A 27,621-nucleotide genomic window follows, 5' to 3' on the forward strand; every position below is an offset into this window, starting at 1 on the left:
ATGCAGGCCACTGCAGTGGTGGAGACAGCTTCTGGTAAAGGCTACCACAGTAATGGAGGAAACCTCCAAAAAGGTGAGGGTCCAGGCCAGCTGCCTTTATTCTGGGTGGGAAGGGGTGATAAATGTAATTGTGTCAAACAGTTCCCCCTCCAGTGTTGGTAGTTTTTAAGCCTTCCTCCTATGAGATCGTAAGATTCAGTGTGTTTTTAACTGGGCAAATTCACTGAGGTGATCTTTGGTGGATATGGACAGTCTAGGCAAGACCTTTCAGGGAAATGGAAGATTTAGGGAGGGGAAGGGGATCAGGAAGCAGAGTTTCTGTCCAGCCAGGCTTTCCAGAACTGTTGACAGGTACAGTTGCATTTGAGTAATAGGTGGAATGTGGGCAGGTTGACTTCTGCTGTCTAACAAGTTATATATGTTTCTTTCTTCCCATAAATCCAAATTTTCTTTTTGTTAATGGTAGAAAGAAAATAAGAAATAGCAAGAACATAAAAAGTAAGTGACTAAAGTTTATGTGCCCATGAATATATGTGGCTTAAACTATTTTTTTTTTTTTTTTGTGATGGTGTCTCACTCTGTCACCCAGGCTGGAGTGCAGTGGTGTGATCATAGCTCATTGCAGCTTAAGGGATCCTCCTGCCTCAGTATCTTGAGTAGTTGGGAGTGTAGGCACACACCACTATGCCTGGCTTGTGGTTTAAACTATTAAGAGAGATTCTAGGTCAAAACAAAAATCCCATCCTATACTGTTCATGAGACACATTTAAAACAGAAAAGAAAGGTTTAAAATAAAAGGGTAGGCAAGTTAAGAAATAAATGAACTTAAAAAAATGAACTTAATACTTAAAGTATTAATATAGTATAATTGATGCAAAAGCCATTATGAGAAGATAAAGGTGGCCATTTAAAAGTGATAAAGTATTAGATGATGAATATATTATACAAGGAAGACATCAGCCATGAACCCTAATGAAACAAACTTTCTATTCATACATTAAATGTTGGAATTAAGGAAAGGTTGCTAGAGATTGGACATGATAATGGTTCTCTCTCTTTCCCAGTAAATATCAATAGGATTTTTCATCCAATTCAAAAGTTTTCCACAAAAATTGAGTTTAAAAAATTTAATTTGGGGGAGAGACTATAAAATAAATAAAACAAAAAAGAAAGAAATTTAACCTACCAGGTACAAAAATATCCTATGATGATATAATAATTAAAACAGTATAATGCTGTTACACAAAAGATAATAGATTAATGAAACAGAATAAATAGAAGTAGACTCTTAGAAAATTATGAAACAGAAATAGATTACAGGGTATGATAAAGATGATGTTTCAACTCAGAAGGAAACCAATAGATTATTTAGCAAATGGTGTTAGGACAATTGACTATCCATTTTGGAAGGAAATTAAGTTAGATTCCTACCTTTTGCTAGAGAGAAAAATAAATTCTACAAAATGTAGAAAGTCTAAGTGTTAAACCTACAGAAACACATAGAATTAGAATAAATTATAGGATAATTTTTTAATAATTACTTGGTAGGAAAGGCCAGACACAAAACCCAGAATTCATAAAAGAAAAGACTAAATCATTTAACTAAATAACCTCAAAGACTTTGGTATAACAAAGTGCTATAAAAAGTTTAAGCCAGGTGCTATGGCACTTGCCTGTAGCCCTATCTGAGGCAAGAAGCTAGCTTAAGCCAAAGAGTTCAAGTCCAACCTGAGCAACAAAACAAGACCTTATCTCTTAAAAAATAAAAAAATTATAGAATGCCAAATGTTTATAGCAGCACAATTCACAATTGCAAAGATGTGGAAACAACCCAAATGCCCATCAATTCATGAATGGATTAGCAAAATGTGGTATGTGTATACCATGGAATATTACTCAACTATAAGAAATAACGGTGATATGGCATCTCTTTGGTTCTCCTGGAGAGAGTTGGAACCCATTCTATTAAGTGAAATATCCCAAAAATGGAAAAATAAGCACCACATGGACTCATCAGCAAACTAGTTTCCCTGATCATCACCTAAGTGCACATTTGGGAATAACACCAATTGGGTATCGGACAGAGGTGGGGGCTGGGGGCAGGGGGGTGGAGGGAGGGGTTGGGTGTATGCCTACGTGATGAGTGCAATGCGCACTGTCTGGGGAATGGACACGCTTGAAGTTCTAACTCGGGAGGGATGGTGGGGGGCATGGGCAATATATATAACCTGAACTTTTGTACCCCCATAATAAGCTGAAATTTTAAAAAATAAAAATTAAATAAATAAAAAATTAAAAAATTAAAAGATAATAATAAACTAGGAAAATTCACTTATGTTATACATTTAGAAAAACAAGAATTAGTATTTACAATATATAAAGAACTCCTAAACAGATCTCTTATCTCCAGCCCCATATTTATAACAGCTTACTGGACATTTACATCTGGGTGTTCTATCACTAACCTCAAAGTTCACTTGTCTGGAATTGAACTCCTTATCTTCCCCCTCCTCCTCACTTTTCCTCTTTACCCTCTAAATCTGTTCCTCATAAAGTCTCTATCTCATTAGCAATGAGTATTCCCATTGAACTGTAATATGAAGTTGTAAACCATAGTATTATCTTAGAATGATTAAGCAGGTAGTGGCCAGTTGGTGAGTCATGAAAGCAGTTTAGCTGATTGTGATCAGGTTTTTCTAATGAAATGAAATAAAATAGAAACTAACAGAACACATAGGAAATGGAGTAATTACTGTTTTGTAAAATTTTCATTTTACTTATATACACATACATTGTCAAATGTGTGTACTGGGTCATGATATAAAATGTGTTTCAAATTGTGATCTTAGTCAAAAAAATATTTGAAAACTGCTGATATCTCTCTTCCTCTCACTGCCGATTCTAATCAGCCACCAAGACTTGGTCACTTATAGAAATTTTATACCAGTCTGTTTTTCAGTCTCACTTCTGCACTCTTTTGGTCTACCTGCCTATACTCTCTTCCTTCAAGCCTTCATTCTTATTGTTGCCAGTATCCCAATTCCAGTCACATGATTACCCATTGAAGGAGCCGTCAGTGGTCTTCCATTGCCTTAGAATAAGAGCCCATACTCCTTAGCACAGCATAAAAGGCTTCTTTCAGTTCACAGGTCTTGTCACTCCCATCAAGCTCTTTCACTCCAGACAAGCTAACTTAGAATTTCCTTTCACACAGCTAACCGTACTTGCTGTTGGATCTGCCTAAAATAATTTTGTTTATTTTGTTTCAAAACACTTTTTAAATATAAAGTTTCTCTGAAATCTACTTCTTTTTTCTCAAGCATTTACCTGCTCTGTCAGCACAACTCTGTCAGCACTTTTATCTTTAGTACATTTTTGTGTGCTTATTTGTGACTGTTACAAAATCCATAAGCATTTGAGGGCAGCACTCATGTTTTCTTTTCCTTTGTTTTTACAATGCCTAGGGCTGGCAGTAGGAGCACTCAAAGATTTATTAAATAATTTTATAAGAAAAAAGTTTCTTATCAGACCTGCCTACAAACAGAGTGGCTGCCCTATAAATAGTCAACTCCTGGCCATTGAAAATTCAAGCAGAATCTTGGCTACTATCTTAGTCTTCTCAGGCAACCATAACAAAATACCATAGACTGAGTGGCTAAAACAACAGAAGTTCATTTTCTCATAGTTTTGGAGGCTGGAAGTCTGAGATCAAGGTGCTCCCACAGTCAGGTTCTGGTGAGAGATCTCTTCCCGCCTTGTAGATGGCTGCCTTCTTGCTGTGCCCTCACATAGGAGAGGGGAAGAAAGCTCACTCCTGTCCCTTATAAGGGTGCTAATCATCTAGACATAATCACCTCCCAAAGGCCCCACCTCCAAATACCATCACATTGTGCATTAGGGCTTCAATATATGAATTTGGGAATTGTGGGGGGACACAGTTCAGTCTGTAACAACTACCATAAGGGATATTTGTCATGGATAATATAAAAAATATTTGTGTACTGGGAAAAGCTTGGACCAGATGGTATCTAAGGTTTTTTTTAGTGTTTAAATTATATAATGTTGCTGCTGTTAACATTTTATCCCTTTTTTAAATCAGATAAACCTTCTAAAACTAAGAAAGAAAATCGTTATCTTCCAATGGTTGTAATGAAGTCAAATTGACTTTGATGATGACTGAGATTCCTTGGCACTAGAGAAAAGAGCTAATGACAAAGAAATCAGCAACATTGACAAGATAGATTTATTGGAGCCATCTTTTTCAGTGAGTCAAGATACTAACAAAGAGAGTACTCAGTCTCAGTCAAGTGAGTTTGAAGACAGTACTGACTATGCTTCCTTAAATGAAATATACTCTACTCAGAGTCAAAACTAAAGCATGAAAGTCTTATTCTTTTAAGTTCACAATTAGATCCTGAAATGCAGAAAAGAAAGTAGGTTTTTTTTTATATTTTGAAACATCAAGGTAATAAGACTGTTGACTTGGAAAGAATGTACAAGATTTCAGATGGTGAATATAAAGAAACTGCTGAAGATATATATGCAAAAGCATGACAGAGATGAAAACTCACAGCAGGAATATCACAGTGCAGAAGAACAAGAATATATGAGTAACCATTTATCTTTTGATAATACAAAAACATTAAATATATCTAATCTAGAAGTTGTTGAATTAAGAAATTCAGGTTATGAAGTTAAATGTGCTAGCAATCCAGAAGATAATTGTGTTAAATTGGAAAGTGGTTCTATCTTTTCTTTAGATTCACTTGATGTTTATGGAGGAGAAGATTCACCTCATGTCTCCAAATTTCAGAATTGTGTCATGTTAAGAGAATATTATGAAAAGTGTAAGGAACAAGAGACTGATTTAATGTACCAGACAGTATTTGATGACAGTATACTAAGAAGCAGTTCTCTAGGAAACCAGGAATCTCAATCTACAAGTGGTTTCTTGAACCCTCAAAAAGCACTAAAAACTAAGATTTATACTGAAAAAATGAAATCTCATATAACTGAAAGTAAAGATATTTGGGGAAATACAATGTTGACAGCAAAATATTACAGCACCTTAAAAATTCTAGCACATTACTACAAGACAGAGCTTTGGAGACATTGCTACAACCCTGTAAAGATTGTCAAACTTCCTGGACCTCTGTTTTGATGATTCAGTAATTTCTGCCTGTGAATATTCACATTATAAAAGCCTACAAAACACCCCTGACCCAGCCTTAGATTTTTCTATTACCCTACCAAGGGTTACAGTCAGAGAGATTGAGGCAATAGAAGAAGGTAGCTCCCTAAAAGTTGCCACTAGCAGTGCCACAAATAAAACATGCCTTCACAATATGGAAGGAATAAATCCTAAATTAGTGACAGATGCAGCAATTTGCACAGTCACAATTAATCAGACTGTGGATGTTAGCACTGATTTTAGGGCTTGTTTCACAACCAGCAGGGCAACAAGTGCAAGATCTACTGTAGTATCTACATCAAGCAACACAGAGATTACAATGATGAATAAAAAACGGCCTGGCGAATGGCAAAGTGAGTAACAAAGAAGTGTGGCTTGTAATACAGAGTGGTCATAGGGTCAAGATTGTGTCGATACGCAGATGGCTGTGATAAAAGGATCAGGAAAATCTCCCTCAGTTGACAGTTTAAAACCTAATGGAAATTTTCTAAATAAGGTAAAATCAATATGATTAATAACAAAATTTTATTTGACTTTATAAAGAGATAGTGTATGCTAACAAATGTTTTTGGTTCATTGATTATATTGAGGCTTTTGTGAGAAAATGCTAGACGAGGGCAAAGGGGATATAGATTATTACCAGCTCTATCTTCTCATAGCTGCTATTGCCACAAAGTGCATTAGAAGTTGAATTTTACATTTTATTAATACTAATTTGGAACTCCAGATAGACCATGTATTATTTATCATATATTTACAATTTAATTTAAAATCATGTTTTCAGGATTCCCTGAAATTAAGAAAAACATCTGATATCACAGACTTAAAGAAACATCCTGAGAGGTACTTCAGATGTGTGAGCTTGCAGATACCTGTGCAGGGAAATCAAAATAGTATTTGTTTTGTGTGTAGCATATTTAACCATACAGAATAATAGCTAAAAGGAACCTTAAGAAATCATGTGCTTCAGCCATTTGGCTTCAAACAAATAAATAAAACAATATAGAATATTAAAGCTCTTCTTTTATTGCGATTTCAGTCTCAATTTCATCAGAAACTCCTGGCATCTTACCTGTTAAACCCAAACTCATACTGATTTAATTTTCCATTTTCTTTCATTTTATTCCCCTGTAGACAAAAACAAAGAATGTTTTTTAAAAATGTCATAAATTTGAAGAAGTAAATGGCTACTTTCACTGGTGCATTTTAATCTTGATTTTAATTTATTATATAATTTGCTTTGCATTTATTAAGATATCCTTATAATTCAGAGCACAATGAAGAACAAGCAAGTGGGAAGGTAGAGAAACAGGGAGGTGTCTAAGAAGCCAAATTAGTTATAATGTTCTGAGGTCATTTACTTTTTCCTTCATTCATTCATTCTTCTAATGAATTTATTCTGGCATCTCAACTCCAGAAGCAGAAGTATTGAGAACAGCTGAAAGTGTGCCAGGTGCAGTGTCTCATGCTTGTAATCCTAGCACTCTGGGAGGCCTAGGCAAGAGGATCGCTTCAAGACCAGCCTGAGCAAGAGCGAGACCCCCATCTCTACTAAAAAATAGAAAGATATTAACCAGACAACTAAAAATATATATAGAAAAAATTAGCTGGGCATGGTGGCACATGCCTGTAGTCCCAGCTACTCGGGAGGCTGAGGCAGGAGAATTGCTTGAGCCCAGTAATTTGAGGTTGCTGTGAGCTAGGCTGATGCCACGGCACTCTAGCCCAGGCAACAGAGTGAGACTCTGTCTCAAAAAACAAAACAAAACAAAACAAAACAAAAAACTGCTAGAAGTGGCAACTGGGAACAAGGGAAGACTTCCAACAACATTAACACTCAAAAAGATGTAGTGACTTGGGGCTTTTCAATGGATATATTGTAATAGCACAGCAAAATATTTGCTTATGTTAAGGAAAATGTAAATTATTTTCTGTTAAAAAGATAATATATTTAAGAACCACTTCCATCCAAAATGCTTACAACTTAAAGAAATCTTGGCTGAAGTTTGATTTAGGTTGAAAAATACACTGATTCTGGATAAAGTTATTACCTTAGATTGGAATCCTTTTTTGATAAAAGAAAATATGAATTTGAGAATTATTTACTTCCTTGACTTCTAGAAAGAATATATTTAGTCATAATTCTTGATGTCCTTGTTTTCTGAAGCTGTTATGTGTTCCTACAGCCTCTCTAACCTGAGTAGAATCCATTTAAACTTGACGGGGAAATGCAAGAAATGTAAAATGTTTCTAGAGGCCTGTCATTGCTATAGAAAAATGTTTGGAATCTTAACCTAATCGTTTTTTATTTTAAGGGGAATTTCAACTTTTTAAAGAGATGGAGAATTTGCCATCAGTGTGCTGTCAGAAAATAATGCAGAGAGCCATGAAAGCAGAGCTGCAACTTTTAAATGTTCACTATCAGATGTGTCATCATCATTGTTGTGATATTTACAAACTTGGAATGGAAAATAAGGAGGGATTAAATAGGTGTTTATTGATTTTAAATCTGCATTTTTTAAGAAATGTATCACTACCTTTAAGTTTATTCTGGAATTTTTTTTTAATTTTCATTTTTGAAGGGCAGAATGAGGAGTAGATTGTAACTGGGCTTGTTAGCTGGGCTAGGGGTAATGGACTTTTCCTAGAAAATGTAATATGTTTGAACTTTATGTAAGTCCAAGTAAGAGTGAAGTCAGGGGGTTTTGGCATGACATTCTACCACATTCTCTCTGGTTTATCTGTTGAGAGATGTTTGTACTGCCTTTAGAAAAGCACATTAATTGAGGTTCACTTTCTTTTACTCAACATTTAAAAGAAAAAATTTAAGATCTAGGGAGTTAGAACTAAGTGTGTAATATATTAATATTAGTGTTAAATGGATGACTTGGGCTAAATAATTTCGTTTTGTGAACTTAAATTTTTTTTATTTTATTTTATTTTATTTTTATTTTTTTGAGACAGAGTCTCGCTCTGTTGCCCGGGCTAGAGTGAGTGCCGTGGCATCAGCCTAGCTCACAGCAACCTCAAACTCCTGGGCTTAAGCGATCCTACTGCCTCAGCCTCCCGAGTAGCTGGAACTACAGGCATGAGCCACCATGCCCGGCTAATTTTTTGTATATATATTTTTAGTTGGCCAGATAGTTTCTTTCTATTTTTAGTAGAGACAGGGTCTCACTCTTGCTCAGGCTGGTCTCGAACTCCTGACCTTGAGGGATCCACCCGCCTCGGCCTCCCAGAGCTAGGATTACAGGCGTGAGCCACCGCGCCCGGCCTTGAACTTAAATTTTGAACAGGAATTTATCAAGTAATTCTGCTAAGAAGGAATTAGGATCAGCACTACTCTCTCTTTTGGGAGATGTAAAAGATATGTGAGTTTGAAAGAAAAAATACACAAGGGCAGACCACTGGAAGAGCTGCCCCCGCTGTCAGTAGAATCAAAATTGTTATCTACCTTCTCTACTTTTCCTTCCAGGGCATGTATATATATTTTAGCAATAAAATTTTACATCATTTAGACAGAAAACATTTTAGACAGAGTTTTTTCTTTTCTCTCTTTACAGCTGATGAAAGAAGAATCATATGTGTGAGTTGATTTCATCTAATTTAGCACTCATTACATCTTTCAAATCACTTAATCCAGTTAACCTTAAATTTTCTGTTTTGGTCCCTATTTAAAACATTGACGAATTCTTTAATGAAGTGTTTATTATCTTTTTTACTGATATGTAGTATTTGTACATATTTATAGGGTACATGTCACATTTTGTTACATGCATAGGATGTGTAATAATCAAGTTCAGGGTATTTAGGATATCCATCACCTCATATATTTTAATATTTATTATTTCTGTGTTGGGAACATTTCAAGTCCTCTCTTCTAGCTATTTTGAAATATCAAATACATTGTTAACTATAGGCTGCTATCAAACATTAGATCTTATTCCTTCTGAAGTGTTTATCTGTTTAGCTTTTCAGGAGCAGATTCTGAACTTGATAATCAGAGTGCTCAGGATGTTCATGTTTCTTCGAACCTAAAAGAGACACTCTCTCAAGTAAGATTTTTAGAAAGTTCATCTGCATAAATCTTAAATTTTATGGCTTAAGTAAACTATAATTTTCAGAGACTCCAACATCCTTCTTTTCACTCAACTAGCTTACTTTATATGCGACCATTTGAGAGATATAACTAGGAGGAACATAATGGTGTATTTAAGCCTAATCAAATAGATATCAGCAATATATCTTGAGTAGGGTAAGCATATAATTTATCACCAAATCAGCAGACTTTTGAGGATGAAAGAGAGTAATGTTAATCATTCACCACAGCAATAGGTATAAATCTGGACTGTCTCAGGCAAGTCCATGATATACAGCCACCATCGTGCTGCATGAGTGTAGTTAAAACTAACATCTTGCACCTTCATCTCATGAGGTAGAATAAAGTAATGTTTCATTTATTTTAGGCAGGGCAAAGTTTTAATTTCTCCTTTGTTGAAATGATGAAAATAGTTTTTAAATGTCTCTCATGGATTTTCTCATTCTCTTTTGTTCCCCCAAGGGAATCTTGGTCAGATGATAATCAAGAAAGATGGTTTAATCTATATAAGAACACCCTGCAAATTATAAAGTGTTATAGTAACATAAGTTACATTCCATTATCAAGTGAGGAGGCAATGGGATAGGAAAGCTGAAGTTTATTTCTGTTTTTCTGACTTTGGTTTTACCTTAAGGTTTCATTATTTGAGTGGTCTTAGGTACTCCCCCAAGATGGATTCCCAAGTCCAAAGTGAAATACTTGATTAATATATGTTCCTTTCTACTAACATGAATGATAAAAAGTAAATTGCTTTAACAAATTATTCCATTGTTAAATTCTTTTTCAAAAAATCTCAGTTATCCACAAATTATCCACAATTAAAAGATTCATAACTAGATTTTTATGTACTTAAATTTCTTACATATTAATACTTTGCTTAAACAATTTGTACATTTAGTACTATATAATTCTTAAGGTTTTATTTTCATTGTAATGGTACCAATGGTATAATCTGCTTATTTAGGGAGAACAATAAATTATTTTTAAAAGTACAAGATGCAGACATAATTTTTATAATCTTACTTTTGGCTATAAAACAATATCAATTTTAAGTTGGGATTACATTTTAGTCCCTGTCTCATTAAATTAACTAGTTATGCATGAAAACCAGTACAGTGTAGTGTAGTATTTCTAAATTTTAGCTATTCATGTGCCATCTTCACAATTTACCATAGTCCTATATTACCTATAGTGTTATTCTGTATTTTTCTTTAAATGATTCTCCTTTTTACAAAAATTTAAGTGTGAAGAATAATTCACTCTTACATATAGGAAAGAAATATTACTTCCCATAAATAAAAGATATACATAAGCATACACTAAATTAAATACGTAACTGTTAAAGGTTAATGTTATCAATATTTATATATACCTCCAAAAATTATCTCAAGTACTTCTAGCGTGTATATGCCACACTTTGCAAAATACTAGCATTAGCATATGGTAACTATACACAGACTGGATTCAAATCCTAATTCTTGTTAACTGTGACTTGGCACAATGAGTTTCTTAGATTCAGTTTTCTCATCTGTGAAGTCAAGTTGATGGTTTTACTCTCATAGCCTTCATTATTGTAAGGGCTAAATAATGCCACTGAAGAGTGTCTGTCACATAGTAAGAGTGAAATAATTCTTAGTCCTTATTGTTGTTTTTATTATCTTAATCCTCAGATATCTTTGTTATCTAACAATAGTCATCCTAAACAAGATACATCACCTAAGAAAGATGGTTTAAAAAATGGTGATATAAATGTAGACTTTGATCAACTGAAACTTGATGATAAAGGTTAGTATAAAAATATATCTTTCATAGTTGTCAGAAAACAATTAAGGTTGAAAATATCTCTAGTGTTTATTCATTAGATCAAAATAAATATTTTTAATTGACTAAAATGTCATCATTCTGATTGTGAATGTTAAGTATGGTCTTATTATTTTTGCTTGACTGTATTTAAAGTCACCTAATAATATATCTGATAATGCTGAGTAATAATATGGACTTTTATTCTTCTGCTTCATGTTTCCAATATGAAAACTCTTTCTTGTGTCTAATTGTATCTCTGTAAATTGTGTATGTTTTTTTTTAGTTTTGTCCTCTATGAAAAGAGATTATGGTCATTCCAAAAAGATCATTAATTTTAACGATATAAAGAGCTGCAGCACTATTTAGTCCTTTTAAAGAAGTTTTGCGTTATTCTGTATATAAAGATAATGTCTTTTTTCCAATAAAGAGCAATCAAAAAATCAGAAAAGTAACAGTTTTAATAAACTGGGAATCAGTATTAATTAAAGGGAAACTAGGAAGCAGATCACTCAAACAGAAAAGAAATTTTTATTTTGGGACTGCTGAAATCCCTTCTCACAGAATCTTTATGCTTGCTTCTCTTATTTTGCTTAATATTCATCTTTAGATTTATATATAAAACAAGTAATTATTATAGTGATTCATCATGTTTTTTTAGATAACCTTTCAGAAAGTTAAACATTATAGGTAATTCATAGCTCATTGTTTTCAATTTATGAGACTGTAGAAATTACCAAGAAATAAGTGAAGACTGGTTTGATGCTAAAGAAGACCTGATAGGAGTTGACTTCTCAGGAAGGCAAGAAAATCAAATAGAACAAGATAGATGGAATCCAAAGTTTACACTAGGTTGGTTTAACAATTTACTGAGAAATCCTAACCTATTTGTAAAATAATACTTACCTGCTTCTGTGTTGTGTTGGGTGCCTGAGCTGTTTTAATATTTTTTTCCTATTTGTGGCTTTTCTTTATACAAAATGAGAAATTGGCCAGTTGGAGGTCAACTTTTTAAAGAGCAGAAAATTGCTAAAAGCTTAAATCCAAGATGTAGTTGGCAAGTAGATAACCTGCATCCTTTTCCATTGAGCCCTCATTGGACACTTTCCAGGTGTGGTTACCTGGTGAACAAAACCAACTTCTCAGTTTTCATCAGGTAACCAGTACTAATCTATCAAATCGGTATTAGTGATGGAAACTATTTGCTTTCCCTCACTTTAATAATTTCATCTATTTCAGAATATTTTCATCTTTAGATAGTCCTTAAATGCTTATAATAGAATTTTCTCTAGTGCCTGTGATTATTCTATCATTTCTTCTGATAGTTATGCTAACTTCCTTTATTTTTATCTGTATATTTCTGTGGGTTTTTAAATTTTCCATATTAGCAATGGTTTTATTTTTTTTCTGCTTATATAATAATGGCTTAAGATTTTTAAATAAAATATAAAAATATAAGAAAATTAAAATTACCTGAAGTTTCTCCAACCTGCAGTAACCACTATGAATATTTTAGTGACCATTTCAATGCATTTCTTTATGCATCTATTAATACATATATACAACTTAAAATAATATTATATTATCTGATTTTATTGTAACTATTTTTTTCTTTCCTTGCATTATTTTTCTCCATATCACTTGTCACAATACTGTGTGTTTTGCTTACTTGATACTTGATTGATTACTTGGTTGACTGCCTTCCCCCCCTTACATATTAGCTCAGCAAGATCAGGGATTTTTGTTCACTGCCAAGTAAAGCATGCAGCCTATAGGGTATCCAGTAGATATTTTATATTGAATTAATGAAGGGTTAGGTGATAGGTGTAATGTATACCTTCTGACTCCTTTACTGTACTATATCTCTTTACTACTTTTTCACTGCAATATAAAAATGTAAAGCTAGGTAGTTTCACTATTTTCTCTGTAGAATACATCTATAATCCAAAGAGATTAACAAATTAAATGAAGTAAGTTAATGAAGAAGGTTAGGTATTAATTACCTAAAGATGAAAGACTCTGCCTGAATTCTAGTACTAATACTTAACAGACTTGTGACCTAAACTTCTATGACCTCGGTATCATCATCTGTAAATTGGAAATGATAATAGCTACCTCACGGGGTGGTTGGAAGAATCATGTGAGGTGATGTGTATATAAAGTGCTTAGCATGTTGCCTGGAGCAGAGCATTCAGTAAGTGCTAGGCTACTCTTGTTACTATTATTACTTAATGAAAACAATAAAATTTACAAATCTCCCATTATTATTTAAAAATTATTAAAACATAAGTCAAAGTACTCATGGATTCATTCAACAATATTTGTGTACTCCCTGTGTGCCAGGTATAGGATTTGCTGGTAATTCAAATCTCAATTTAGTGACTCTTTTTTTATTTCAGACCAGGTTCCCTTCACAATATTGACTATGAGATTGCAGTCTAAGAATTTTGAATTTTTTGTCAAGCAAGAAAAAAATTATCTATAACCCTAGTATTTGTGGTTTCCAAAATCATGCTGTCTAACTCAAGTATTTTGTCTCTTTTTTTCGTATGTGCTCTTAACATTATCACAAGCTATATAATACCTGCTGTTGATATTTGTCTGATTGAAAGGTTTTCTTGGTGCGCTATTTCCCCAGCAAAGGAATGTGTGTAAAGAGGTCTCTGAAACCACTAGCTCTAGCCAGTGCTAACACTAAGGAGTTAAGATCCTGTGTACATCCAGTGTTCTCTTAGCACTTCTCTGAACCAAGGACAAATGACAGACTTTTTTAGTTGTGATGTACAGTCAGCCCATGGGTTCTGTATTCATGGATTCAACCAAGTTTCTTGTCATTATTTCCTAAACAGTGCAGCATAACAACTATTTACATAGAATTTACATTGTGTTAGGTATTATAAGTCATCTAGAGATGATTTAAAGTATACAGGAGGATGTGTGTGGATTATATGCAAATAGTATGCTATTTTATATAAGGGATTTGAGCATCCTCAGATCTTGGTATCTGCAGGGAGTCCTAGAACAAGTCCCCCAGGGATACCAAGGGACAGCTGTAACTGATTACTCTGTTTAGATGTAATTTATTCATTTGAGCTATGAGAGCCTTAATGTCAACTAATCCAACCCATTTATTTTTTAAGATGATATGATTAAGGCCCAGAAATCTTAACACTGTACTCCAGGCTTTTGGTCTTCAGTCTAGTCATGCTGATATTTGCTGATAACTTTATAATAAGCTTTGTGATAGTGAAAAGAAACCGTGAAATATTTAGCAATTTTTCATTTCCTCTTAAACATCTCAATACAATGATGATCATTTCTGTGCTATATTGTGTTTTTCTACAAGCAGAAATGAATGTTGAGTGCTTATGAAGAGATAAAGGTTATTTGATACATGTTGGTGGTCTCTGCCCTTCAGTATCTGAGGTGTGCCAAGATTTCTTTTTTGAACTTTATTTTTAAATTTATTAATTGTTCATATTATGATTATTTGTTATTTTTCTACTTTTCGCAAACTTATTTCTCTTTTTTTAGGCTGATTTAAGGTCTTATTTCCAGAAATACCAAGTTTCTGAAATTTCAATTTATGATTCTTCTACTAATTACAGGTGTGTTTCCTAAATTCAGTCAAATGTGCATTACTGTGTGCCTGCTGTTCACTAGAGGTTCTGTACCAGACAACAGCCACAGTGGTGATAAAGTCAAAGGCCATTCCCACAGGAGTGTCCCAGGCTAGTATAGGGGGACACGTAGACAAATAGTTGCAGTCATTATAGACAAATAGCTGCAGTCATTAGTTCACGCTGTTCTTAATCAGATCTTTCTTTGTTTGATTATACTTTGTAGCTTGTTATTAGTGGTACATAGCAGACTTACTGACTTTCGTGTACTTTATCTTGTTACATACTGTTTCATAGGGAAAGTAGAGTGCCTTAGTTAAGGAAAGTGGGCTCCAGAAATAGATAACTTTGGTTCAATTCCCAGGTCTGTCAGCAACTTGATGAATAAATTTGGGCAATTTACTTAACCTTTTTGTACCTCAGCCTCTTTGTCTATAAAGTGAGGTTAGTAGTACTGTCATAGCATTGTTGTGAAACTATGAGTTAAATATGTAAAGCACTAAGAGTAAAGCCTGGCACATAGTAGATGCACAGAAAATTGTGTTCTATTATTTCTGATTTAATTACTTTTTAGATGACACTTTTATACTTTTTAGGTAGATAGCTACATCATCTATATATAATCTCTTCCAATATGTATGTTGCTACTTTCTATTTTGTGACATTGTCAAATCATTCAAATCACAATGGTGATGGAAATACCTTTACTGTCTTCTGATAAAAAATGATGGCTGTTCATTTCAGATATGAAAATCTTCATCAATTAAGAAAGAATCCTGTTTGTAGTTGGGGTTGAAATTTGTTAAAAAGTAGGTGTTTAATTTTATTTAATGGAGTCACCTAAGAGTACATGCTTTTTAAATGTACTCATTAATGTGGTATTAATACATTTCATTATATTAAAGTAGTATTATAATCCTCTTAGTATTACCTGATGTGAAAGATTCTTTTAGTATCTTGTTGAATCCTTAAAAAAACTTTGTGGCTTTTTTTTTCTTAAGTATTATACATACTGTGTGGAAATTTAGAAAATATAATTAAATGCAAAAATACAAGGAGGTTATAAAAAATTATTCATAGTCCCATCATTTGAAAACAACCACTTTTCAGATTTGGTATGTATCCTTCCACTGCCACTGACGAGGTCTGGTGCTTTTATAGGAATAGCTCTTGCCTGACTTTCTCAAATATATGGTTAAAATTCTGATTAGATTTTCCAACTCTTTTTTTTTTTTTTTTTTCTTTTGGTCTACGTTTTCCCACAACAAGGCCTTAAAGATATTCTCTTAAATATTCTGGTAAATGTTTTAAATTTTGACTTTCACATTGCAAACCTTTGAGTCATCTGGAGGTTATGTTTGAATATAGGAATTAATTTTAATTTTTTTTTAGTATAAATAACTAGTCCCCAGACTGCTAATCTTTGCAACTTTATTATATATCAGCTTTGCAAATGTTTTACATTAAATTTTAATATAAAATAGGAGATAATTCAGGAGAAATGCTTACTATCTTTTATTTTCCATCTTTAATTTGGTTTTTATTTAGTTATCCTAAATAAACATTCTTCCTGATTTCAAGCTAAGTATATCAACCCTTATAAGAGCATTTATTATTCTGAAAACTATATTTGAGCCAGTGGTTACAAAATTAAGTTTGAGATAATTTAAAGTCATTAATGAAAAACCTTTTGGTTTTCTGCATTTATAATTTAGATATGCATCTCTTGCTTTCAAAAAAAACAGTGATGCAAGGTTGGCTGTGAAAGAAATGAATGGGCTAGAAATAAATGGAAAATCAGTAAATGTGTGGGTTGTTAAAACTCCTGGAGAATACCCATCACCACTTGCCTCCAAATATGGGAATAAAACTCGTTTGAATAATTTGGAGAAAAGCACAAACAAAGAAATCAACTCAGCCATCCCTGTTCCTAGATTGCTCAGAACTAGGCCAAGGCAGCTGGGATCTGAGCAAGACAGCAAGTTTTTTTCTTTTGACCGGAAGGTTAGTTTTCTTGATTGCTCCCCTTAAATGGTCTTTGTACATGCCATATTGCTATAAGTAGCTTTGTAGAATACATAATTCCAGTATTAGCGGTCTTGAAGTGGGAATGAGAGCAGTAATCTGAATTGCTTTTAACCTTGGATCCACCCTAACCTCCTTTTGTACAATTCCAGTTGTTCCTGTGGGTAAATCTAGATCTCTGTAGACCTAGTTAAAGAGAAACTCATTCTTTTTAACTTTAGGCTCTTTGCCAACCCTTTATAGCTGCAGTCCCCGATCCCCAGACCACAGACTGGTACCAGTCTGGCCTGTTAGGAACTGGGCTGCACAACAGGAGGTGAGCAGCGGGTGAATGAGCAAAGTTTCATCGGTATTTGTAGCTGCTCCCTGTCACTTGCATCACCGCCTGAGCTCCGCCTCCTGTCAGATCAGCAGTGGAATTAGATTCTCATAAGAGCGCCAACCCTACTGTAAACTGCACATGCAAGGGATCGTTAGCAGAGAGGTTTGACTGCACAGAGACCATAACAAATCAATTGCTTGCAGACTAATATCAAAACCCTATCAGGGAGTGGCAAGTGACAACTTAATAATATAGAAATAAAGTGTACAATAAATGTAATGCACTTGAATCATACCAAAACCATCCCCCCTATCCTGGTCCATGGAAAAATTGTCTTCCATGAAACAAGGCCCTGGTGCCCAAAAGGTGGGGGATTGCTGCTTTACAGTCTTTTTTTCCTTCTTTATTCCTAAATAGTGCTACTCTACAAGTAACTAATTATTATACTTTTATCATTTTTATAGCTAACTTTATCTCGTAATTGTTAAAACCATAAAATGTAGTCATTTTATTTTCCTGTGCCCTCATCTGTACCTCACTGAGGTTTTAAACACTATGTGGAAAATGATGGAAGTTTGCTTGGTTCACTCTTTCCACTGCTCAGCCAAATGCCTGGGATCCCGTAGGCATTCCACAGACCTTTCTTTTTAATGTACATATAGCAAAATGCACATTTTGGTGTCCATGACTTTAGATGAAGGCATACGGGCAAGTAACCACCACCATAATCAAGATACAAAACAGTTTCATCATTCCAGAAAATCCTCTCATGTTCTGATACATTTCCTGTTCTTATAATTTTACCTTTTTCAGAATGTCATGTAAATAAAATCATACTATGTAGCCCCAGTAGTCTGGATTCTTTTACTTAGCTTAATGCATTTGACATTGATCCATGCTGTTGTGTGTATAAGTATTTCATTCCTGTTCACGTATTTCTCATTTTTATTCAGTTATTTTCTTACTGAGTTTTGAATTCTTTATCAGATAGATATATGATTTGCAAATAATTCTTCTCAGCTTGTGCCGTGTCTTTTCATCTTAACAGTGTCTTTCTCAGCAGCGGTTTTTAACTTTGATAAAGTATAATCTATTAATTTTGCTTTTATAACTCATACTTTTTAGTGTTGTAGCTAAGAGTTCTTAGCATAATTCAAGGTCGCAGAGGTTTTGAGTTAACTTTTATATATTGTTTCAAGTTGAATTGTGGTGATTTTGTTTCTTTGTATTTGTTTCCATTTTGCATATGGAATTGTTCCAGTGTCATTTGTTGAGAAGACTGTCTAATTTCCATTGAATTACCTTTGCACCTTGGCAAAAAATCAGTTGTCCCTATTTGTGTGGATCTCTTTCTAGACTGTGACAGTTCCACTGAACTGTTTATCTATTTTTCCACCCATACTACATGGCCTTGATTACTGTAGCTTTATAGTAACTCTTGAAATCAGGTGGAATGAGTCCTCTAAATTTATTATTTTTTAAAATTGTGGCTGTTCTATTCTCTTTGTTTTGCTATATAAATTTTATAATTCAACTGTCTATCTACAACAAAAATCCTACTCGGATTTTTTTGAGGTTACTTTGAATCTACAGATCAGCACAAATCCCTTTTTAATAAATGGATGAAAGAAAAATATTCATTGAATAAATGATCTAAATTTTTCCCTTAATAAGATAAAGGGAGCTCTTTTAACTATGTCTGTTTTCCAATCTTTTCCTAATTCCTGGAGTTATCACATTCCTTTTCTATACCATTACCATTTCCACTCACAGACCTTTGTCTCTACTCGCAGTCAGGCAGAGCCCTTCTTTATCCTGACAGGATTTTCACTGGACTTTGCACTCCTTTGACGTTACTATCCCTATCTGTCCTGTGTTCTTTTTGCCAAACTTTTCAATGAAGTGATTTATATCCAATGTCTCAATTTCTTTGATTGCTTCTCTCCTTTGTCCTAATAATCTGACTTCAGTCTTTACAATTTCACTTGAATTGCTCTTTCCATTGTCACTGGTGACCTTTTTATTGGTCTTTCCCCATCTGCCTTCGTGACTCCTTGGCCTCTTTAAAATTAGTCATTTCTTTCTTGAAACTCTTTTCCTCTCATCTCAATGACACTTCATGTTTAGGATGGATTTTTTGTTTCCAACTGTGGAAACAAAGTAAAATTAGGTTACATGGGGACCTAAACAGAAGGTTTGGGAACTGTGGCTTCTCCTCTCCCTTCTCATGTAGCAGTTAATACGGTTTCTTGCCTCTGCATCTCTGTACTCATTTTCCTCCTACAGATTAATTTGCTTCATATTCCAATTCCATATTCTTTAACAGCAAATCTGATTGATCCAGCCTGTGATTTTGTCCTAAAATTAGTTCAAAAGGCAACATTCTTGGTCCAGTCAGCTGTGGCAGTGGACTGTGAGGTTGGCAGAGGGAAGGTATAACTAGGGCCCTGTGGGTTATCAGTGGTAGTTGTCTTAGAGTATACAGATAGGGAAGCTCCTTTTACCATCTTTGTTAACCTATACTCCAAGTAGTCCCACCTTTGTAGCAATGTCTTTTTCCCTTTTCCTTTTTCTCAGATTCCCAACATTCTATTCATTTGTTTAGAAAATATTTATGGTCTACAATGAGAGGCAGAATCATGATGATTCAAAATAACTCTTATATTTATAACCTGGCTGTACCTCCTACTCATCCTGTGGCTCTGGGAGAGTTACCCAACTCTCTGAGCTTTTTATCTTAAAATGAGGGTAATAGTTCTTACTTTAAATATTTAGAAGTTTAAATGAGCTTAATATGGAAAAATTCTTAGTACAATGTACTGAGAATGTACTCAGCAAGTATAGCTATTATCATTGATATTACATACCAGTAATTTGGCTTTTTCTTGGAGAGCTCATTTTTTCTGTGGTTTCAACTATCACTTTAAACTATCACATTCCAATCTTTTCATTTATTTATTCAACAAAAAGTTATTACATACCAACTGTGTACATTATTCTAGGAACTGGGAAAGCAACAGTGAACAAAATAGACAAAAATCTGTGCTCTTATGAAGCTTAAATCTAGTGGGGGAAATAATGGCAATAAGTAAAATGTAATATTCTGATGTGACACAGTGAATATTTTCTGTATTTTGCCCTGACTTTTCATCTAGGATTTAAAGTCTGAGCCCTTCCTTTGTTGAACTTTTATGAGATTTACAGTGGCTTCCCACAATTTATAGTTTACTTGCATGGTAAATTGTAACTAATTGATCATTTTAATTTTATCTTTTCACAAGTGCACTTTATATTACTAGCTCCACCCCCCCCATAACCTATGACATAATTCTGGGCATATATTTGTGTTCATTACATACAGTATTTAGTAATTAAAATATAAAATATTTATAATTACTCTTCAGACCAGCCTTTCTCAGTTGGATTGATTAAAAGAATTAAGTTTTAATGCCTTAAGCCTAAAACATTCATTTTATATAATGGGTTAACCTCTCTCCTGTGCATCTAGAATGGATCTAATTATATCCTGTCTTTGGGAGGGTTGAGAAAATAGTTACATCACATTCTGTGTTCTGTGGTTCAGAGGAGGAATCCCAGGTGAGAAATGCTGATTTAGACATAGTCTAATAGACTTTATCATTACTATGAAGAAATATGTTGGGCATGTTTTTTAAATACATGGGCCTGAACAGAGCTGAAGTAAATTCACTTGGTATAAATAATCTTAAAGTAAAATTTTTAGAACAATTTATTTATAATTTTAAAATTTATTTTAATTGAATAAGCTGGATTATCTCTATGTAACGGTTTTAAGAAAACTTTTAAGACAGAAAAAGATGGCGGAGTGGTGGTGACCTCCTGGATTCATGCTCCCAGAGAGGAAGGCATGGATCTTGACCTGCCACAATGCAAGAGGATCGCTCCCCCGCAAGAACAGCGGTGTGAACCCACAGAAAATCACTGTGGGACACAGAGAGCAAGAAAAGACTGAGGTGAACAGGAAATAAGATCGCGAAAATCTGGAGAGTGCAGGACGGACAATAGAGAGGGGAGCGTGGGATGGCTGTACCCGCCTCACCAGCGAGTGAGGGGGGTTCAGCCCCACAGGAAAGCGGCCTGTCTCCCCACTGACCCCCACTCCCACTCAGTCAGGGATCTGCCTGAAGCCGGTGCGGAATCACCGCGGGAGACGTGGGGCTCTGCAGAGAGGAGACAATAGCGGGGGGCATTTCGGACCCCAGAGCCCTGTGGGCAGACTGTGACCCGCGGGAAAGGGGTCATGCTGGGCTGCAGCGACAGACACCTGGGGGATGCCGAACTGTCTCCTTTACGCGGGCGGCGGGGCTCCTGCAATCCCCGGCTCCCCTGGTCCCTGCTGGACACTGAGCATTCCCCCCAGCACCAGCGACTGGCGCGCGGGCAGCCGCCATTGTCGGGGTCCCCAGCCTAGCCGCTGTGGAGTGACTGGGAACTAGGCGGCTCCCTCCCCTGGTCCGCGGCCCCCCACTAGGAGCTCCGCCTTTGCGTGAACACTGAGCACTTCCCTGGTGGCAAGGGAGCGAAGTGTGGTCCTTTTGGACATTGGGGTGGGCGGACCGTCGCCCCCAGGAGCTGCAGCAGCCGGGGTGCTGGGTGAACACGGGCACCCCCCTCCCCCAGCCGCTGTCTTTCGTGCAGAGAGAGGCAGAAACCACCTCGGGAGAGGAAGAGGCAAGGAAAAAGTCACTTCCTGTCTGCAATTAGAACAGCCCAGTGATGGGACTCTCAAATCGGTTTTGGGTCCAATTAATTCTCTGGAGCTGGACCCAACAGGAGCAGCCCCCCAGCTGAGGCAGCAAAATCCTGAACAACACGCGAAGGGCTCCCCCTAGTGACAGAGGAGGCAGCTCACCTGGGCTGCTACACAGCCTAAGATCAGCACACATGGCGTGCCTCTATCCAGTCTAAAGCTGAAAGAAGCTGAAAGAAGGGATCTAATGATTGATCCAGATGGGAAGGGCTCAGCGAAAGAACTCTGGGAGTATAAAGAATCAAGCTGAAATCTTGCCCTCAAAGAGAATTACTAGTTCTCTACCAACTGACACAAACCAGATTCAAAATAGCAACATGTCACAGGAAGAATTTCAAATATGGATCATAAATAAGCTGAATATTATGCAGGAAAAAAATGGATAACCAACACAAAGAAACCACAAAAAAGATCCAGGACTTCGAAGAAAAATTCACTAAGGAAATTGAAATATTGAAGAAAAATCAAACTGAACTCCTGGAAATGAAGAATTTAATCAGGGAGCTACAAAACAGAGTGGAAAATCTCAAGAGCAGGGTAGATCAAACAGAAGAAAGAATCTCAGAGATCGAAGATAACACTTTCCCATTAAATAAGTCAGTCACAGAGATATAGCAAAGAAATAAGAGAAAAGACCAGAGTCTACAAGAAATGTGGGATTATGTGAAGAAGCCTAACGTGAGAGTTATCGGCATCCCTGAGGGTGAAGAAGACAATAAGCAAGGGTTGGATAAGCTATTTGAAGACATAATTGAGGAAAATTCCCCAGGCCTTGCCAAAACTCTAGATATACAGGTTAAAGAAGCTCAAAGAACCCCTGGGAAATTCATACCAAATAGGAAGACACCACGTCATGCAGTTATCAGACTGACCAAACTATCCACTAAAGAGGCCCTTCTTCGAGCTGTAAGGAGAAAGAAACAAGTAACACACAAAGGAAAATCCATCCGAATCACGCCAGATTTCTCAAATGAAACCTTACAAGCAAGAAGAGATTGGGGCCCCATTCTCACTCTTCTGAAACAGAATAATACCCAGCCTAAAATCTTGTACCCAGCTAAGCTCAGTTTTATATATGAAGGTGAAATTAAGACATTCTCAGATAAACAAAAACTCAGAGAATTCACCAAGACAAGACCAGCTCTCCAAGAAGTACTCAAAACAGAGTTACACACAGACCAGCACAAGAAAGACCCATGAATGTAAAACTACTCAAGAGATAAAGATAAAAACCCAGTTATCACAATGGCTCAAGAGAGAAAACAGAAGAATGAAATTCAATCCAACATGAGGAACAGAAATCTTTCTCATTTATCAGTTCTCTCATTAAATGTGAATGGATTGAATTCCACACTCAAGAGACATAGACTGACCCAATGGATAAAAAAAAATACAAGCCAAGTATCTGTTGTCTTCAGGAAACTCATATAACCTGCAAGGATGCATTTAGACTGAAAATAAAAGGCTGGAAATTGGTATTTTAAACAAATGGAAGCCAAAAGAAAGCTGGTGTGGTAGTTTTAATCTCTGATAACTTAGTTTTTAAATCAACAAAAGTAATGAAAGACAAAGATGGTTACTATATACTGGTGAAGGAATTCAACAAGAAGATGTAAATATACTTAATATATACGCACTCAACTTAGGTGCACCCAAATTCATAAAGCAAACCTTACTTGATCTGAACCAAACGATAGTAACAACACTTTAATAGTCGGAGACTATAACACACCACTGACAGTACAGGACAGATCCTCCAAGCAAAAAATAAACAAAGAAATAATGGACTTAAATAGAATGCTAGAACAAACGGCCCTGACTGACATCTACAGGACATTCTACGCAAAATCCACTGTATATACTTTCTTATCATCAGCTCATGGGACATTCTCCAAGACTGACCATATCCTAGGACATAAAGCATGTCTTAGAAAATTTAAAAAATTGAAATTATACCATGCATCTTCTCAGATCACAGTGGAATAAAAGTAATAATGAACCCTAACAGAAATTCTCATTCCTACTCAAAGTCATGGAAGCTTAACAACCTTCTCCTGAACAATTATTTTATAAATGAAGAAATCCAGACAGAAATCAAAAGATCCTTTAAATTAAATGACAAAGGAGACAAAACTTACCAAAATCTGTGGGACACAGCTAAAGCAGTCCTGAGAGGAAAATTTATTTCCATAAATGCCTATATCAAAAAGACAGAACACTTACAAATAGACAATCTAATGAATAGACTCAAATAGCTGAAGAAGGAAGAACAGACCGACCCCATACCCAGCAGAATGAGAGAAATTATTAAGATCAAATCAGAACTAAATGAAAAGGATAACAAACAAACGATAAGGGAGAGTAATAAAACAAAAAGTTGGTTCTTTGAAAAAATAAACAAAATAGACACACCTCTGGCTAGACTAACAAGAGCAGAAAAGAAAAAACCCTAATAATCTCCATCAGCAACATGAAAAGAGAAATCATGACCAATGACACAGAGATACATGGTATCATCTATGAATTCTACAAAAATCGTTATGCACACAAATTGGAAAATGTGGAGGAAATGGACAAATTTTTAGAAACACACAGCCTTCCCAGGCTCAACCAGGAAGAAATAGAATTCCTGAATAGACCAAGATCTAGATCTGAAATCGAAACAGCAATAAAAAAACCTTCCCAAAAAGAAAAGCCCTGGACCAGATGGGTTCACACCTGAATTTTACCATACCTGCAAAGAAGAACTGGTGCCCATCCTACATAAACTATTCTCCAATATTGAGAAGGATAGAATTCTCCCCAACACATTTTACCAAGCCAACATAATTTTGATACCAAAACCAGGAAAGGATGCAACAAAAAAAGAAAACTACAGACAAATATCCCTTACGAATATAGATGCAAAAACTCTCAATAAAATCCTAGCAAATCGAATCCAAGTGCTTATCAAAAAAAATAATCCATCACGACCAAGTGGGCTTCATCCCAGAGATGCAGGGATGGTTTAACATACGCAAATCTATAAATGTAATTCACCACATAAATAAAAGCAAAAATAAAGATCATATGATCCTCTCAATAGATGCAGAAAAAGCATTTGACAAAATTCACCACCCTTTTATGGTAAGAACACTTAACACAATAGGCATAGATGGGACCTATCTAAAAATGATACAAGCCATATATGACAAACCCACAGCCAACATCATACTGAATGGGGAAAAATTGAAAGCATTCCCACTCAGAACTGGAACCAGACAAGGCTGCCCACTGTCCCCATTACTTTTCAACATAGTATTGGAAGTCCTTGCAAGAGCTATCAGGCAAGAGAGCAGAATCAATGGTGTCCAAATAGGGACAGAAGAGATCAAACTCTCACTCTTCGCTGATGATATGATGTTATATCTAGAAAACCCCAAGGATTCAACCAAGAGACTCTTGGAATTGATCAATGAATTCAGTAAAGTCTCGGGATACAAAATCAATACACACAAATCAGAGGCATTCATATATGCCAATAACAGTCAAACGGAGAACCAAATTAAAGACTCAATGCCCTTGAAAATAGCAACAAAGAAAATAAAATACCTAGGAATATATTTAAGTAAGGAAGTAAAGGACCTCTATATGGAGAACTATGAAACACTGAGGAAGGAAATTGCAGAGCATGTAAATAGGTGGAAAACCATACCATGCTCGTGGATCAGAAGAATAAACACTGTTAAAATGTCTATACTGCCCAAAGTTATCTACAGATTCAATGCAATCCCTATTAAATTACCAACATCATTTTTCACATATATAGAAAAAATAATTTTATGTTTTGTATGACACCAGAGAAGACACCGTTTAGCAAAAGCAATTTTAAGCAATAACAACAAAATGGGAGATATTAATTTGCCAGACTTCAAACTATACTACAAGGTTGTGATTATTAAAACTGCTTGGTATTGGCACAAGTGCAGGGACACAGACCAGTGGAACAGAACAGAAAGTCCAAATATAAAACCATCCTCATATAGCCATCTAATCTTTGACAAAGCAGATAAAAACATATTCTGGGGAAAAGATTCCTTATTTAATAAATGGTGCTGGGAAAATTGGATAGCCACATGTAGAGGTCTAAAACAGGACCCACAGCTTTCACCTCTCACAAAAATGAAATTACAGTGGATAACAGATTTAAACCTTAGGTGGGAAACTATTAGAATTCTAGAAGAAAATGTAGGAAAGACTCTTACAGACATTGGTCTAGGCAAAGAATTTATGAAGAAGACCCCTAAGGCAATCATAGCAACAACAAAAATAAATGAATGGGACCTGATTAAATTAAAAAGCTTCTCCACAGCCAAAGAAACAGCCATGAGAGTAAACTGACAACCTACAGAATGGCAAAAATTTTTTGCATACTACACATCAGATAAACAACTGATAACAAGGATCTATTTAGAACTCAGGAAAATCAGTAAGAAAAAATTGAACAACCCTATTAAAAAGTGGACAAATGACATGAATAGAAATTTTTCAAAAGAAGATACAAAAATGGCTAACAAACTTATGACAAAATGGTCAACATCTCTAATCATCAGGGAAATGAAAATCAAAACCACAATGAGATATCACTTAACTCCAGTGAGAATGGCCTTTATCAAAAAATCCCAAAAGAATACATGTTGACGTGGATGTGGAGACAGGAACACTCATACACTCGTGGTGGGACTGTAAACTAGTGAAACCCCTATGGAAAACAATATGGAGATACCTTAAACAGATTCAAGTAGACCTACCATTCGATCCAGCAATCCCATTATTGGGCATCTACCCAGAAGAACAAAAGTCATTCTATAAAAAAGACACTTGCACCTGAATGTTTACAGCAGCACAATTCATAATTGAAAAGATGTGGAAACAACCCAAATACCCATCAATTCATGAAGAGATTAGCAAAATGTGGTATATGTATACTATGGAATATTACTCAGGTATAAGAAATAACGGTGATATGGCATCTCTTTGGTTCTCCTGGAGAGAGTTGGAACCCATTCTATTAAGTGAAGTATCCCAAGAATGGAAAAATAAGCACCACATGTACTCACCAGCAAACTGGTTTCCCTGATCGTCACCTAAGTGCCCATTTGGGAATAACACCAATTGGGTATCGGACAGAGGTGGGGGCGGGGGGGGAGGGGATGGGTGTATGCCTACTTGATGAGTGTGACGCGCACTGTCTGGGGAATGGACACGCTTGAAGTTCTGACTGGGGGGGGTGGGGGGAGGGGATGATGTGCATACCTACATGATGAGTGCGATGCGCACTGTCTGGGAATGGACATGCTTGAAGCTCAGATTCGGGGGGATGGGGGGTATGGGCAATATATATAATCTGAACTTTTGTACCCCCATAATGAGCTGAAATAAAAAAGAAAAGGAAAAAAAAACTTTTAAAATGCTTACTTAGGGTGTCAAGAAGAATTGTAAACAAATTGAATCTGCTAAATTATTACCTGATGCACCTATTAGATTCATACCTCCAAATACATTGAACTTGCGTAGCTTCACCAAGATCATAAAGAGACTGTCTGAACTACATCCAGAAGTCAGCACGTAACAACTAAAATGCAAATTGTTCATGTATGTTTTCCTTTTGCATAGAGACCATATTATAGAAACTCTTCAGGAAGAATAAATCATAAAGGTTTTCTGAATATCTTATCTATTAATACTGTTGTGGAAATGACATCATCCATTCTGAAAAACTCTGCTTCCAGTTAG

At 35.5% G+C, this 27,621-nt stretch overlaps 1 pseudogene; it reads left to right on the forward strand.

Annotated features, from left to right (window-relative positions):
• LOC123624244 lies at window positions 1-27,621 on the forward strand (annotated as a pseudogene).

This window comes from Lemur catta, chromosome 19, assembly GCF_020740605.2.
Source record: "Lemur catta isolate mLemCat1 chromosome 19, mLemCat1.pri, whole genome shotgun sequence".
NCBI classification, from domain to species: domain Eukaryota; kingdom Metazoa; phylum Chordata; class Mammalia; order Primates; family Lemuridae; genus Lemur; species Lemur catta.